General features: G+C 46.9%; 1 long non-coding RNA gene across 4 annotated transcripts; it reads left to right on the top strand.

Annotated features, from left to right (window-relative positions):
* Window positions 1-271: 271 nt before the first annotated feature.
* LOC119354414 lies at window positions 272-4,162 on the top strand. Of its 4 annotated transcripts, XR_005170884.1 has the most exons (5): window positions 272-921; window positions 1,791-1,871; window positions 2,016-2,083; window positions 2,254-3,118; window positions 3,752-4,162. It is a non-coding gene; the product is annotated as an uncharacterized LOC119354414 (long non-coding RNA). The 4 variants fall into 4 exon arrangements; XR_005170883.1 differs by having other exon boundaries at window positions 1,791-2,083; window positions 2,299-3,118; XR_005170882.1 differs by having other exon boundaries at window positions 1,791-2,083.
* Window positions 4,163-13,913: the final 9,751 nt, after the last annotated feature.

Below are 13,913 nucleotides of genomic sequence, written 5' to 3'. Positions count from 1 at the left end.
CAAAGCGACAACGTGTCTGTCAGCAATTGCTTAATAACGTGCTATGTGTCGGCATATATGTTGACTTTAACAGTTTTTCAATCGACGTAGCTACGTATTTAGCAACCTAAAATGTGTCGATGTAGGTAGGGTATACGCATTCATATTAAGTGTTGGTGTAGGTGGACACGTGTCAATCGTCAGAAGGTTAGAAACCTGGCGCGAGGTTTCCGCGCGTGAGCGAAATTTTCGACTGTTCGTTGGAAAAAATCCTCAGTGGAAAATACCCTTCCCCCGTGCAAAATACCCCAAATCGAACCCAACCCTAACCTGTGCCTGCTGTCGCCGCCGTCACGCTCGATCCAATCCTGTGCCACCATCACCGCCGGCCTCGCGCTCCACCCAGTCCTCAATCCCCCGTCCCGGAGCTCGCACTCCCCCGCCGCCGGCCTCACACTCCACCCCGTCCTCAATCCGCCGTACTCAATCCCCTGAGCTCCAGACCTATATCGAGGCGCCGTCCTCGCGCTGTCCATCCAGTCGCTGTCCGCGCACAACCCCCTCCCCCAACGTCCAGCCGACGTCATCGTCAATCCCCGTCCTGTGGCTGCCGGGATCCATCTCTGGGCTCCCACTGCTTCCGCACCTGCTACTGCGGGGCTCCATATCTGGGCTCTTGCTGCCGCCGGAGCTCCATCTTCGGGCTGCCGCTGCTGTCGGCCCTGCTACTGTTTGACTTCTGCCCTCTGCTGCTGGGCTCCATCTCCAGGCTCATGAGATCCGTCCCCAAGATCCGTCCGTCCACCGCCCCCAACCCCAATCCCATTCCACGTCCCCGAGTCCCCGACCCCATCCCTTACTCCCTTCCTTGGAGTCACAGCCTCCGACAACTCCGTCCATCATCGCCTTGCACCTCGGGCTGGAGGGAGTGGGTGTTACTAGGTAAGCACTGATGGTGGGATCCCCAATTTGTTTTCTTTGTTCTTGTTTTTCCAACCGTGAGTACCACCATGTGTCTCTAGTAGATCGAACTGCTAGTTTGCTGTAACTTGAGAGTTGTACCATTGTTAGTTGTTGTGGAGTGGTTTGGACATGTTGTTGATCTGAAGCATAACCTGGTCCTCCCGGCAAAAAAGAAAGAAAGAAGCATAACCTGATCCCTTCTCACTTAATCAGCATCTTTTTGTGTAAGAAGAGTGTGTAGTATTACAGTGGTTATTAGTTGGATACGTATACTACTGACAAGCAAAGCAATCATACCTTGTTTTATTTTGTAATTCTTTGGCTCGATCGATGGCTAGATTGACATGGTACTTTAGTTCCTGAATTCTAAGCATTCAAGTTTCTGAATTCTAGGTCTGCATCAGCATCATGAGTTAATCAGATATATGTGTAACCAGCTATACTAACGATATTGCTATAATAAATAATAATTCTGGAGTACCACCTCTTTTTGTAGCTAGCATGTAGGCTAGAAGCTCTCGTTGATGCTATATATGGCCGGGTTGGTTTCAAAATTTTGGGACAAAATTAGATTCTAACCCAGTTTGTAGCAGGTTTGATAGGTATATAACTCACTACAAAAACGTCAGTTGCACAGTCAAAGGTCTGAAGTGAAATATTCTCATTGGAAAAATTTCCAACTATAAATTATCAAATTGTAAGCTTAAAGTTTCATCACTTAGTAGTATGATCTGTTTTCCCATCCTATTTGCATTGTGGAATTATGTGTGCTCTATTATACTTCTATTTGTTTCCTTGACTACAAAATAGGAATTGATTTGAATTCTTTCCACCGGTGTTTTTGTTAGATCTCACGACACTGCATCTGTTGTTGACAAAATGCACCACTTGTGGCTGCTATGTTTTCTCCCTCATACACGGCATCAATGGTGTGTCTGCCTGATCCTGCAACAAGTGTTCACTCTTTGATGAGTCTTCTAATCTGCAATTTATGCCTGGTCCATCTTCATGCTACACATGGTACTTTGACATGGCCATCAGCCTGACAGGAATCCACTCCAATTTTTTTAAAGCTTGCTAGGTTGCCAGACGATGGGTGCTGAAATTTCTTATATCTCATAAATTTGGAAGTCTTGAGAAGGTAATGATGCTTCCCTCATTTGTACTCCCTCTGTAAACTTTCATAAGACCGCTCTCTAAAGCGGGCGTAGTATTTTGAATATTTGTCAGCTAGCCCGCTATCTTTACTTGCCCTCCCCAATTATATTTCTGCAATGATTGGCCATTTATCTCATACGTACTATCAACCAGATCATGCAGTTGTTCCAATATTCATGAAAATGCCCCTTTTAGCAGATAGTAACTCAAGTATATAGAAGATACAAGTAACCAAAGGGAGTTTTGGTTTCAGGTGTCGATCCTCCTTTTTCCGTACTTGCTGGTAGCATTTTCCTTTTTTTGGTTTCATATGGCATCTATCTTATATTTCTGGCAGCAGTTAAATTGAACTGGAGGCAGAAAACAAACTTGATACACTATAAATGTGTTTCTAGATTGTACCAACTCGTCGTTTTTTGTGTATTGAAAATATCTTCTTAGAGTCAGAATCACCATTTGATGCACTAATACTTGCATCGCTTCCACTTTAGTACATTATTTGCTATCACATATATTAATATAGTTGACGAAATCTTCTAGTTAATGCTAACATGTCTGCTTAAAATGGGAAAGATGGCTAATTTGTGGGTTGAGCATATTTATAACTAATTATAGCCTATCAATCCCATTCTGATTGTAAGCAGTAGGAAGATACAAGAAGTTCAACCATAATAATGATGATCTAGTTCAAGAATAAGGCAGTACTTAAATCTTAATAATGTTCGTACATGGTACTTTTGTGAGATATTCGTGTTTGTTCTGGTGATGGACTAATATTACCTGAAAATCCTTTGTGCATTTGAAAAGTTCATACAATAAACTTACCAAGGACATAACTTGCAGTCCCTTGGCTTACTTTCTAATTTGATTTAGGATCAGCCGAGTTATCTATATTATTAAACATAGTTTTCGTCTTCATAGGGTGGTTGATACATGTCTTCACACTTTTCAGAGCAACGTGCGGTGGAAGAAGCAGCCTATGAACTAAAATAGTTTGCATAAGAAACATGCAATGCGAGTATGTTATCATTTGATTTACACATAATATGTACAACCCATGAACCATTTTCCATAGTTCTCTTGTGGAACCCTTTTCATTTTTGATGAACACACAAATGCTCCAAGACTGATTTTCCTGTCATTTAGCTAGTTTATCGATCAGATAATATTGAACTAAGAACACTAGTACAAGGATTAACTATCGTACGTCAGAGTAAACCAAATGGCAAGCGAGGAAAATGTGTCACACATAACACTTCAGTGTATCTGAAATTGTAAAACATATTTGTGAAATTATAGCATCACTAGATAACATTTTTGTGTCTTGTATATAAAAATGAACTCCACATACTGCAGTTTTAAAATTAAAAATATGAAATCACATGACGTAATCTGATGCTCATATAGATTGCTTAGTAGTTAGCATACGTCTATCAGTTTGGTGTTAACACTTTGATTGTCACAATCTAAAGATCACATGACATTTACAGAACTTCACATACTACAGTTTTTTTTGGTCTCAAGCTATACATTTTAATTCTAGTTCATTAGACAACATACGACTACATTTGTTTTTGACATATATTTTCAAACTTTGAAGTGCACAGAATCGTTGGAGTGAACATATGAGAATTTGACCATTCATTTTCAGGTACTCAACCATCTACTGCGCATGGATGTGATACTTCGGACTGTTCGACAGCATTTGGCTGTTTGCAGTATTTTGGACCAGCTAACTTGCGATCATGAATCTTATGTCTGTTCTGGACCATTTGGTGCTTCAACTGATTTGGAGCATATATCTTGTGCTTATGGGTGTGACTTTGTTCTGGACCATTTAGTGTTTGAACTCCTTTAGAACAACAAATAGTGGTCCTTTTATGTGGCTTGTGTTTTGTAGATGGTGGTCCAAATGGCCAAACTTTGCTTTGTCAAGATTGTCCTGTTTTTGAACTTATGATCAATACATGTATGTTTTTGAACATATTATCAATGCTTGTGCAATATGTGTTCATCTTGATCCTGTTTGTGTATAACATTTGAGCATTGTATAATATTTCAATTTGAGCAGCATCCAATTGTTGTTTTGGCTGCACACCATCTTATCGACAATTTATTTGTTGGGAAAAACATTCCAACAGAGAAACTGTCAACAAAGGTACACCTCTAGCCATGTAGAAAAAGTGTAGGTAGAAGTACACCCATAACTAGACAAACCATGTGTCAGCAATGCTAAAGACCTTGCTAGACATACTAAGTGTCGGCATAGGTAGGGTGTATGCTGACTTACCATCTGTCGGCATAGGTAGGGTGTACATGGACAGACCATGCCTCGGCGTATGTGGGGTACATAGACAGACCATGTGTCGGCGTAGATAGGGTGTATGCCAACTAGAAAAGTGTCGGCAAGTGAACTTCTGTCGGCAATACCTTTGCCCACAGCAAGTCCTCCGACTCTTTTATCTTTTGTCAGCATATGTGTTAGCTTCAAGTTATGTGTCGGCAAAGGTACCATATGCCAACAGATAGATGTGTCGCCAAAACTTGACCGTGGTGTAGTGGACCCAGCAACGAACGTGTCAGTCATCAACGTATGAACCCAAGTCATAGCAAGCTACAAGGACTTCAAGGAACAACACGTGACAATTCCCCAAAGGGACAGACACAGGAACGAAGAAGGACACATGCCGGCCAGCCAAAGTGTTCCGGAGTAGTAGCAAGCTACCATGGCTCAGTGAAAGCACTAGGAGACATTTCCCGGTAAGAGAGGCTACCAAGAATAAACAACTTGGTTGTCAGATCCCACACATACCAAGCATTTCATTAACATACATACAATATGCTCGATATGTGCAAATACAACATGGCATCACAACAAAACTCTACGACTCAAAGTATTTATTCATTAGGCTTTGAGGAGCCAGATATTACAAACATGGGTCTAATGACCCAACATTCAATTCATAGAAGCAATAAGCACATGCGGAAGCTTAACTTGTCTGAGTACAGACAACTAAAAATGAAAAGGCTGAGAAGTCTGACTATCTACAAGACCCTGTCGAGGGCACAAGATCGTAGCTGAGGTAGCAAGCTAAACGTCGAAGTCCACGTGGAACTACTAGTGAGACTGTAGTCTCTCTGCAAAAACATAAATTAAACAAACGTGAGTACAAATTTACCCAACAAGACTTAAATCAGAACTAGCTACATATGTATCAGTATCAACAAAGGGGGGTGGTGGAGTTTGACAGCAGAAAGCCAACTTTTACTAAGTGGCTATCCTGTACAACAACTACAAGTAACTCTTTTGGGATGGCGCACACGAGTCCACATGTTCACCAATCAATACACCACTATGGATCCGCTCCCGTATCCCTACGAGAATGCCATCCATAGCACTCGCGCTTATCTTGCGCATTTTAGAGTATCCACTTTCACTTGTTTATGAACTGTATAGGCAACCCAGAGGTCCTTTACCACGGACGCGGCTCTTCAAATAGATCGTTTATAGCCCTACAGGGGTGTACTTCTTCACACATGTTTCCACCACTTTGCGTCTGCACATGACATGTGCTCGGCAGACTTCAAGCAAAAGCTGACGTGGGTGTAGACCATGACCTGACTAACCACGCAAGTCCCTAGTCTAGGTTTATCGCCTATGCAGGTTCCATCTGTAGGGAGTCCGGCCGAAGTTTCCACATACGGCCCCGAACGATATGTGCATGTTTCCCGAGGCACCAAACGGGCGTCCATGTACACCGTGCCACGTGCCTACCACATCACAACCCACCCCTCGGGTCAGGACTGCGCACGGCCTCCAGCATACTACAAACACCAGAAACTACTTGCAATTGCTGGACAAAGGACAGGGGTGGTTAATAAGTCAAGAGAGTCAATTAAGCATCCCAATGTGTGGTAGTAGCTGTTCATGGATCACAAACACATAACTCAGTTTCAGAGGACGGTTTCAATGAGACAACCCACCATGTACTCCTACATGACCTCTCACCGTTACCTTTACCAAATCGTGTTCACACACTTAGCTCTTAACAGTAGGACATGTTCAAAACTTTCCAATTCATCCTCGATGAATCAGACCTGACACAACTATAAGCAATAGCAGGCATGACAAACAAGCATGAATGAGTTGGCACATCAGGGCTCAAACAACTCCTACTCATGCTAGTTGGTTTCATCTATTTACTTCGGCAATGACAGGTCATGTAGAGGAAAGGGGTTCAACTACCGCAACATGTAACAGTTGAATGGTTTTTGTCCTAATGCAGTAAAAGAGAGCAGGAGCGAGAGAGTGGAAATTGTATCAGAATAAACAAGGGGGTTTTGCTTTCCTGGCACTTCTGAAGATAGTATAGTTCTTCATCAGTGTCATCGATCTCATCATTGGAACCACGTCTATCGAGACGAGACAAATACCGGCAACAGAGAAAGAACACAATCAATGCAATGCAACAATATGATGCATGATCATGACATGGCAACATGATGTGATATGAGCTAATGCAACAAGCAACACGATTAAATGAAGTTGGTTTGAATCAAAGATTCAAATTCAACTCCATATGTTAATATTCAAATAACATTTAATTGATTTAACCTGATCAGCATGTTTTTACTTGCTTTAACATGCATGAAACCAGTACCAATGGAAAGATTGGATTTTTCTAATAATTTTTCATATATAAATTATTCCATTTGGAGTTACGGTTTAATTTCTATGAATCTTAGAAGTATTAAACATTTTCTGAAATATTCTGGATTATTTTTAATCCAGAAAATTGTTAACTGCGTCAGTAGTACGTCACTGTTACGTCAGCAGGTCAACAGGGCGGTCTAGTTCAAATCTGACCGGTGGGACCCCCTTGTCAGTGTCTCAACTAATTAACTAAGTTAATTAACACTAATTTAAACCTAACACTAATTAGTCAGGGCCTGGGCCCACACGTCAGCGAGCCAGGGGAGGTCAAACCCCTGGTCAACTGGGTCAAACCCGCCGGCGTTTAGCCACCGGCGGGGTCAAATGCGGCAGTGGTGCCCGGGGTTGCTCCTCCGGCGACCAAATTAACGGTGCAGCCCATCTACAAGGACGTGGAGCTCACGTGTTTCGAGTGGTGGCAGTGGGAGGTGCTGGGGTGGCCGGAATCTTTGTCAGCGTCGACCGTGGTGGCTGCCGGAGCTCGGGCGAGCTCGGGGTCGAGGCTACAATGGTCGTGGCGATACAGGGTTGGCACCTACGGCGTCTACGCGGTGCGGCAAGTACGTTGGACGCATGCCTATGACCAAATGGTCATCGGAGCGTCAACAACGGCGAGCTCAGGCGGCGGCGCAGTCGGGCACGAGCGGCGCGACAGTTACAGCGGCCAAACAACGCAAGGAAAGGGGGGGTTCGATGTTGGAGCTCACAGCGAGTGCAGCGGTGGCCTCGGCGAGCTGGAGGAAGGGGTGGTGATGGGAGGGCGGCGAGGTCGATCTCGGCGAACCGAGGAGGAAGAAGAGGTCATGGACGATGCGGTGGGGCGTCCGGTGTCGCGTGAGTCGTCAAGGAAGCGTAGACAACATAGGCGGAGCCCATGGGCATGTCAGAGGAGAGAAGGGGTGGTTTTTGTTACGGCAATGACGAGCGGCGGTGACGGGCACGCTTGATGGTCCCATGGGAGAGAGAGAGCGGAGAGGGGGAGGGGCTCCAGAGAGAGGGGAAAGTGAGAGGGGATCGAGGGGGTCGCGTGGCGACTCCTGGAGCCTCTCCCGCGTCGGCAGAAGCAGGAGGTGGCCTCGCGCGTGGACATGCGCGGCGAGCACGCGCCCCTTATCCTCCTGGCGGGAGGTTGGGGATGACTGGCTGCTGCGGGTGGGCTGGGCCGCCAGGTGGCTGGACTGCGAGGTGGGCTGTACAGGAGGTAAGCCCAGGTAGGTTTCCTTCCTCTCTCTCTTTTTTTTGTTTCAGTTTTTCTATTTCTTTTATTCTCTTTTGAATTAGTAAAAATACTAATTCATTTTTAAAACTTCTGAGAGAAATTGTGGACACTATTTGGATTATTCCAAAAGCTCACAAATGGTTCCAGAATATTTGGAGCAGTTAATATATTTATAGAATTTAAATGCCCCAATTCAAATACATTAAGATTTAATTCAAAAATCCATGAATGACCTAGAAATATGTTCATTATTTTTGGAAGAGGTTTTCACCTTTATCAAAAACCATGAACATTTTCAAAGGGCATTTTGGGTCGTTGAAGATTATTTTAGGTTGAACATAGCTGATTTGATCTGGTGCTAGGGTTTGAACAATCCTCATCTCAACTTTCAAATAAATTTAGACGTGATGCATGGATGCTTGTGCAACTATTTGCAATCAAATTCTAGGGATGTGACATCGCCCCTCTGGACAATGCGGACGGTGATTCTTGGCATGCACCATAGCGGGCATCGACGCTGCGCTGGTCGCGTTCGCTGGTGTGGTGAGGAGGCGGAAGCTAGGCATCACCTTGACCCACACTGGTGTGAGTATGATCGCTAGTAGGTTGAGCAAGCTGGGCCGCTCCCGCGACCCCGGTTCCCACTCTAGCTGCATTGCCCGCGGTGCCTTCCCTGCCCACCACCGCAGCGGTGTCCACAGCACCCGCAGCTACAGCTGACGAAGCCTTCAAGGGCGGAAGGTTTCTCCACCGCATCACTTTTCTTCTTGGGCTCCATTGACAACGTAGAAGGTGATGAAGATTGACGCGCTGGTTGCTGCCTCAGATTGGCGCAAGCAACGCCTCCTACCGTGTGCGCCAAAGATGTCAGCATGGAAGCACGATCACCTATGGGGCAGGGGTGCCCCTTTGTGGTTCGGCAAGGGGACAGTCACATTGCACAAAGAGCAGAAACAACAGGACAACGCGGCGATGGACACCTCTCTTTTACCCAGGTTCGGGCCGCTTTGCAGCGTAAAACCCTAGTCCTACTATGGTGGATTGATCTGGAGGAACACGAAGACGCGACGAGCTCAAGCCCGGCAAGTGTGCTTCGGGGGGACCAACTCGCACGTACAAGTTTTGAGGGGTTGAAATGTTCGAACCCTTTGTTGGGTTGCCTCCGGCCTCCTTTTATAGCTTAAGGGGCGACCACACTTGCAAAATAGCCATTATGGTATGATTAGATAGCTAATAGTTCTATCATACCTAACTCTGATAGTTAGAACAAAACGCATTAAATGCACTACTAGGTGTCATGCTTTGGTTGAAGCCCGGCAAGCCTACCGCGCCGCTTATCCATCTTCTCCCTATTAGCGTGACACGCCAATCCGGACGGGTGTCAATAAAGCTAAACTCCTCTTTACCAAGCTTCCACGTGCCTGGTAGGATCCACCTAGCCACTTGAGAGCTCGACACCACACCGATTAGCTACTCGCGTAAGATGAGGTGGAGCATTGGCATCTTGGCGGAGGCCTGCCAAGATCCGATCTTGATGGTCCCGGGAACCTTGCCAAGGCGATCTGGACTTGGTCCTGAGGGGTGGTCTCGGCCGAGCTGGGTTCTCCTGCCCGACAAGGAAGTCCTTCCTGAGGTGTTCTCTTACTGACTTGATCTTCTTAGTGCACTCCTTGATCTCATGAAGAGCAGTTTCTCTCTCTTAGCTTGTGTCATATCTTGGTAATTGATGCATGATCATCAGCATGCATGTGCACAAGTCCGGGTGGCAAACATAAATGTTTGTCGCACAGATAATATATATGGCAGTTGGTTGTTACCATGTTGTACACATGTTCATCTCCACATTCCATGGTTGTTCATCACATTCTGCATCCTTATGTTAGAGTTGATGCCATCCATGTCTAAACCATGGTTTTTTCAGGATGGTTAACACCCGAAGCACCCCCGCTGCCACCCATGAGTAGGGTGAGGATAGTGGGGCCATGGATGGGAACCTTCCCCATCCACCCTCCCTGGTGGAGGTCATGCTCAAGGTAGAGAGGAACAAGCGTGAGACCAAACGCTTGTTTGAGCGCATTGAGCATAACACCGCTTTCCAGCGCAATGTGGTGGTGTCCATCCACAACTTTATCAAACTACAACCACCTATTTTCCATCACTCAGTTGAGCTGCCTGATGCTAATGATTGGCTCTGTAGGATCACCAACAAGCGGCATTCTACAAACGTGGCTGAAGGAGACAAGGTCACCTATGCTACCTATCACTTGGGGGTCCTTCCAGTCAATGTTGGGCCAACTATGAGGCCATGATTCCAGCTGGCCAGATTCCTACCTGGAGAGACTTCACCGAGTGATTCCATGAGCATCACATCCCTTAGGCCCTCATGGACCGTAAGAGGGAGGAGTTTTGTAAACTTGTCCATGGCAAGATTACTATTGATGCTTGCAACAGAGAGTTTGGGAACCTCGCCCGCTATGCTTTAGAGTAGGTGTCCACGGATGCCAAGAAGAAGGCTAGGGTCAGGAAGGGGCTGAACCCTGAGTTGTGCCATGAGCTTCATTTACACGATTGTGCTACCTCCAGGGTCTTGTGAACAAGGCCATTAATGCGAGACAAGATAGGCTACCTATGAGTCCTCTCACAAGCCTTCACATGATATTGGTCCTTCTTCTGGTTCGGGCTCTCAGAAGCGCTGGATCTTGGTGCCTAACATAGGTATTCCGCCACATTACACACCGAGGACAACCGATGTGGCGCCTCGCCCAGTTCAGCAGTACCCACCACCCAGGCAGTATGGTGGACCACCTACCAATGCGGGTACACGCCCTTATTCCCTTACTTGCTTCAAGTGTGGACAGCCAGGGCACTATGCACGTGGTTGCACTCAAGACAGGTCTTCTCCACCCCCTACTGGGAAGTCGTTGGTCGTGGTAAGCCAATAAGCATGCCGTTCTACGCCAAGCCAACCACCATAGGACGTAGTCAGGTGAACCACGTTTCAGCTGAGGAAGCTTATGATGATCCTAACATCGTGCTTGGTACGCTTCTTCTTAATTGTCATCCAGCATCCGTTCTTTTTTATACTCGAGCATCTTATCCTTTCATCTCTGAAAGTTATTCCACCTTGCACAACATGACATTTTGTGATATGCCTGTTCCACTAATCATTCAAACTCCTGGTTCTAAGTGCCAAACTTCTAACGTATGCCACATAAATGAAATTCTTGTTGATACACTTGTTTTCCTTGCATCAACACCATCTTGGGTATGCACTGGATGTCAGTTCATTTTGCCAAGATTGACTGTTTCACTAGGTCCGTTTAGCTTACACATCCATCTAGCAAGATAGTAACTGTCTCCACTAGAATTACAAAGCGTCAGCTCTATTCACTTAATCATAGTCCTCTCCCAGACCTTGAAGATATCCCGGTAGTCCGCGACTTTCGGATGTCTTTCCAGAGGAACTGCCAAGCATTCCACCTGACAAGGATGTAGATTTTGTCATAGATCTCATCCCAGGAACCACCCAAATTTCTATGAGACCTTATAACATGTCACCCTCAGAGCTAGCTGAGCTTAAGAAGTAGCTTGATGAGTCCTTGCAAAAGGGTTTCATCTATCCTAGTGTCGGATTTCTGGTTCCGCAGACCCTTCAGAGGTCCGAACTCTGGGGTGCATGCGAAGAACTCGTCCTCCCCAGTCTGCCTACTCGCTAATCTCATAGCCTAGCTCGATGAACTAAATGGAAAAGAGAGACAACAGTTTACCCAGGTTCGGGCCACCTTGTGCTGTAAAACCCTACTCCTTCTTTGTGGTGGACTGGCCTCAAGGGGATGAGGATGAAGTAGTACAGTGGCATAACAACCTCAGGAGGAGGAGTGTTCTTGTGCTCGATGAGCTGGTGGGTGTGAGGATGATCTAAATGATCTGTCCGTTCTACGGTGGTGGTGCCGCCCTATTTATAGCGGCCTTGGTCCTCTTTCCAAAATGAAGGCGGGAAGGGATCCCACATCGGCCAAATCCGAAGGGAGACAACTAGTACACGCTATCTTGACAAAAGAAGTCTTTGCCTGCAAAAGCCTCTGGTCATGACGCTGGGGTGGGCTCGGCGATGACCTCCATCCTAACGTCCTGGCGGTCTTGGTCTTGTTGCAAGGGAATGGAAACCTTTGGTTGATTCCTTGGGACTCCGCACCTGTGCTTGCCTCCTTATCACCAAAGAGGAAACTGGTACAGTATGCCCGCTGGCGCCCACCTCGCCTTGGTCATCATGGCTCACGTCATCTTGATCTCGGGAGGTGAGCCTTGCATAGAAATCTCCGCTCCTCGGGAGCCAGCCTGGAGAGACTGCTCCTTGTGTAGGTCTTGGTGTCGTGTACCTCGCGAGGGTCTTCAGTTGTTGATGTTAAAGCTGGGCCATACCAAGCCGTCGATGGAGCCACGCCGTAGGCCGCAGGAAGGCAAGTCTGGGTACCCTCATTCCTAGAATACCGACAATAGCCCCCGGGCCCTAGGAGCGCTCGAACTTGGCTTCGAGGTGAAGCCAAAGGGCAAGTGAGCAGCGCCGCGGGCCCTAGCCGCCTCCGGCCTCGGTCGACGCATGGCGATTGATGGGACGTGGGCATCTCTGCTTCCCCACACTGCCTCGGCAACCGTTCGACTTAACGAGACACTGCTGCATGCAGAGGGGAAACCATCATTGCGTGGGATCATGGAGGCCAGAGGTTGGCCTCCCTCTGGCTATAAATGATAGGAGGGGTAGAGCCCGCCTCGCTCACCTCCATCTTCTTGCCACCCGCTCCTTCTTCTTCCTTGTCCCATCATCTTGCTGCAGTTCCCATGGCACCGACGAGGAAGTTCTTCGCTGCTGAGAAGGGGAAGGCCCCCAAGGAGAGGCCCGGCTCACCGCCACCCAAGAGAGGGCATGGCCGCCCCCGCAAGCATGCTGCACCCCGGAGGTGGCACCTCGGGTGCGCGGGCGCACTTCTTTGGGGGTGGCGTCGCTTTGTGCAACCGTGGCGACGCTTGTTCTCGAGGTGGGAGCCACCAAGGACACCCCTACAATGAGGGGAGGCGTGCTATGGTTGCCCGACCTCCTCGGCCACGCATCCACTCGACGGATGTGTTCCCGGAGTTCGTCGTAGGGTTGGAGTGGTATAACGCACTCGATGCGGCTATATCTCCCACGTGTCGAAGCACGACTTAGAGGCATAACCGCATTGAAAGCAATGTCGCAAGTGAGGTAATCTTCACACAACCCATGTAATACATAAGGGAAAGAGATACAAAGTTGGCTTACAATCGCCACTTCACACAATACATGAATAAAGCATTACATCATCCAGATACAATCAAGGTCCGACTACGGAACCAAAATAAAAGAAGACTACCCCAAAAGCTACACAGATCCCCGATCGACCCCAACTGGGCTCCACTACTGATCAACTAGAACGAAACAACACAAAGGACAAGATCTTCAGCGAGCTCCTCCTTGAGCTTGGTTGCGTCATCTGCACGGTATCATCGGCACCTGCAAAGTGGTTTTGGAAGTATCTGTGAGTCATGGGGACTCAGCAATCTCACACCCTCGCGATCAAGACTATTTAAGCTTATAGGTAAGGGCAAAAGGTATGAGGTGGAGCAGCAGCAAGCGACTTGCATATATGGTAGCTAAACATACGCAAATGAGAGCGAGAAGAGAAGGCAAAAGCACGGACGAACAGCTATGATCAAGAAGTGATCCTAGAACAACCAACGTCAAGCATTACTCCAACACCGTGTTCACTTCCCGGACTCCTCTGGAAAGAGACCATCGCGGTTACACACGCGGTTGATGTATTTTAATTAAGGTCAACTTCAGGTTTTCTACAACCGGACATT

The sequence above is a fragment of the Triticum dicoccoides genome, chromosome 2A (genome assembly GCF_002162155.2).
Source record: "Triticum dicoccoides isolate Atlit2015 ecotype Zavitan chromosome 2A, WEW_v2.0, whole genome shotgun sequence".
NCBI classification, from domain to species: Eukaryota; Viridiplantae; Streptophyta; class Magnoliopsida; order Poales; family Poaceae; genus Triticum; species Triticum dicoccoides.
Note: the sequence above shows the minus strand (reverse complement) of the source record. Positions and strands in the feature narration are given on the sequence as shown.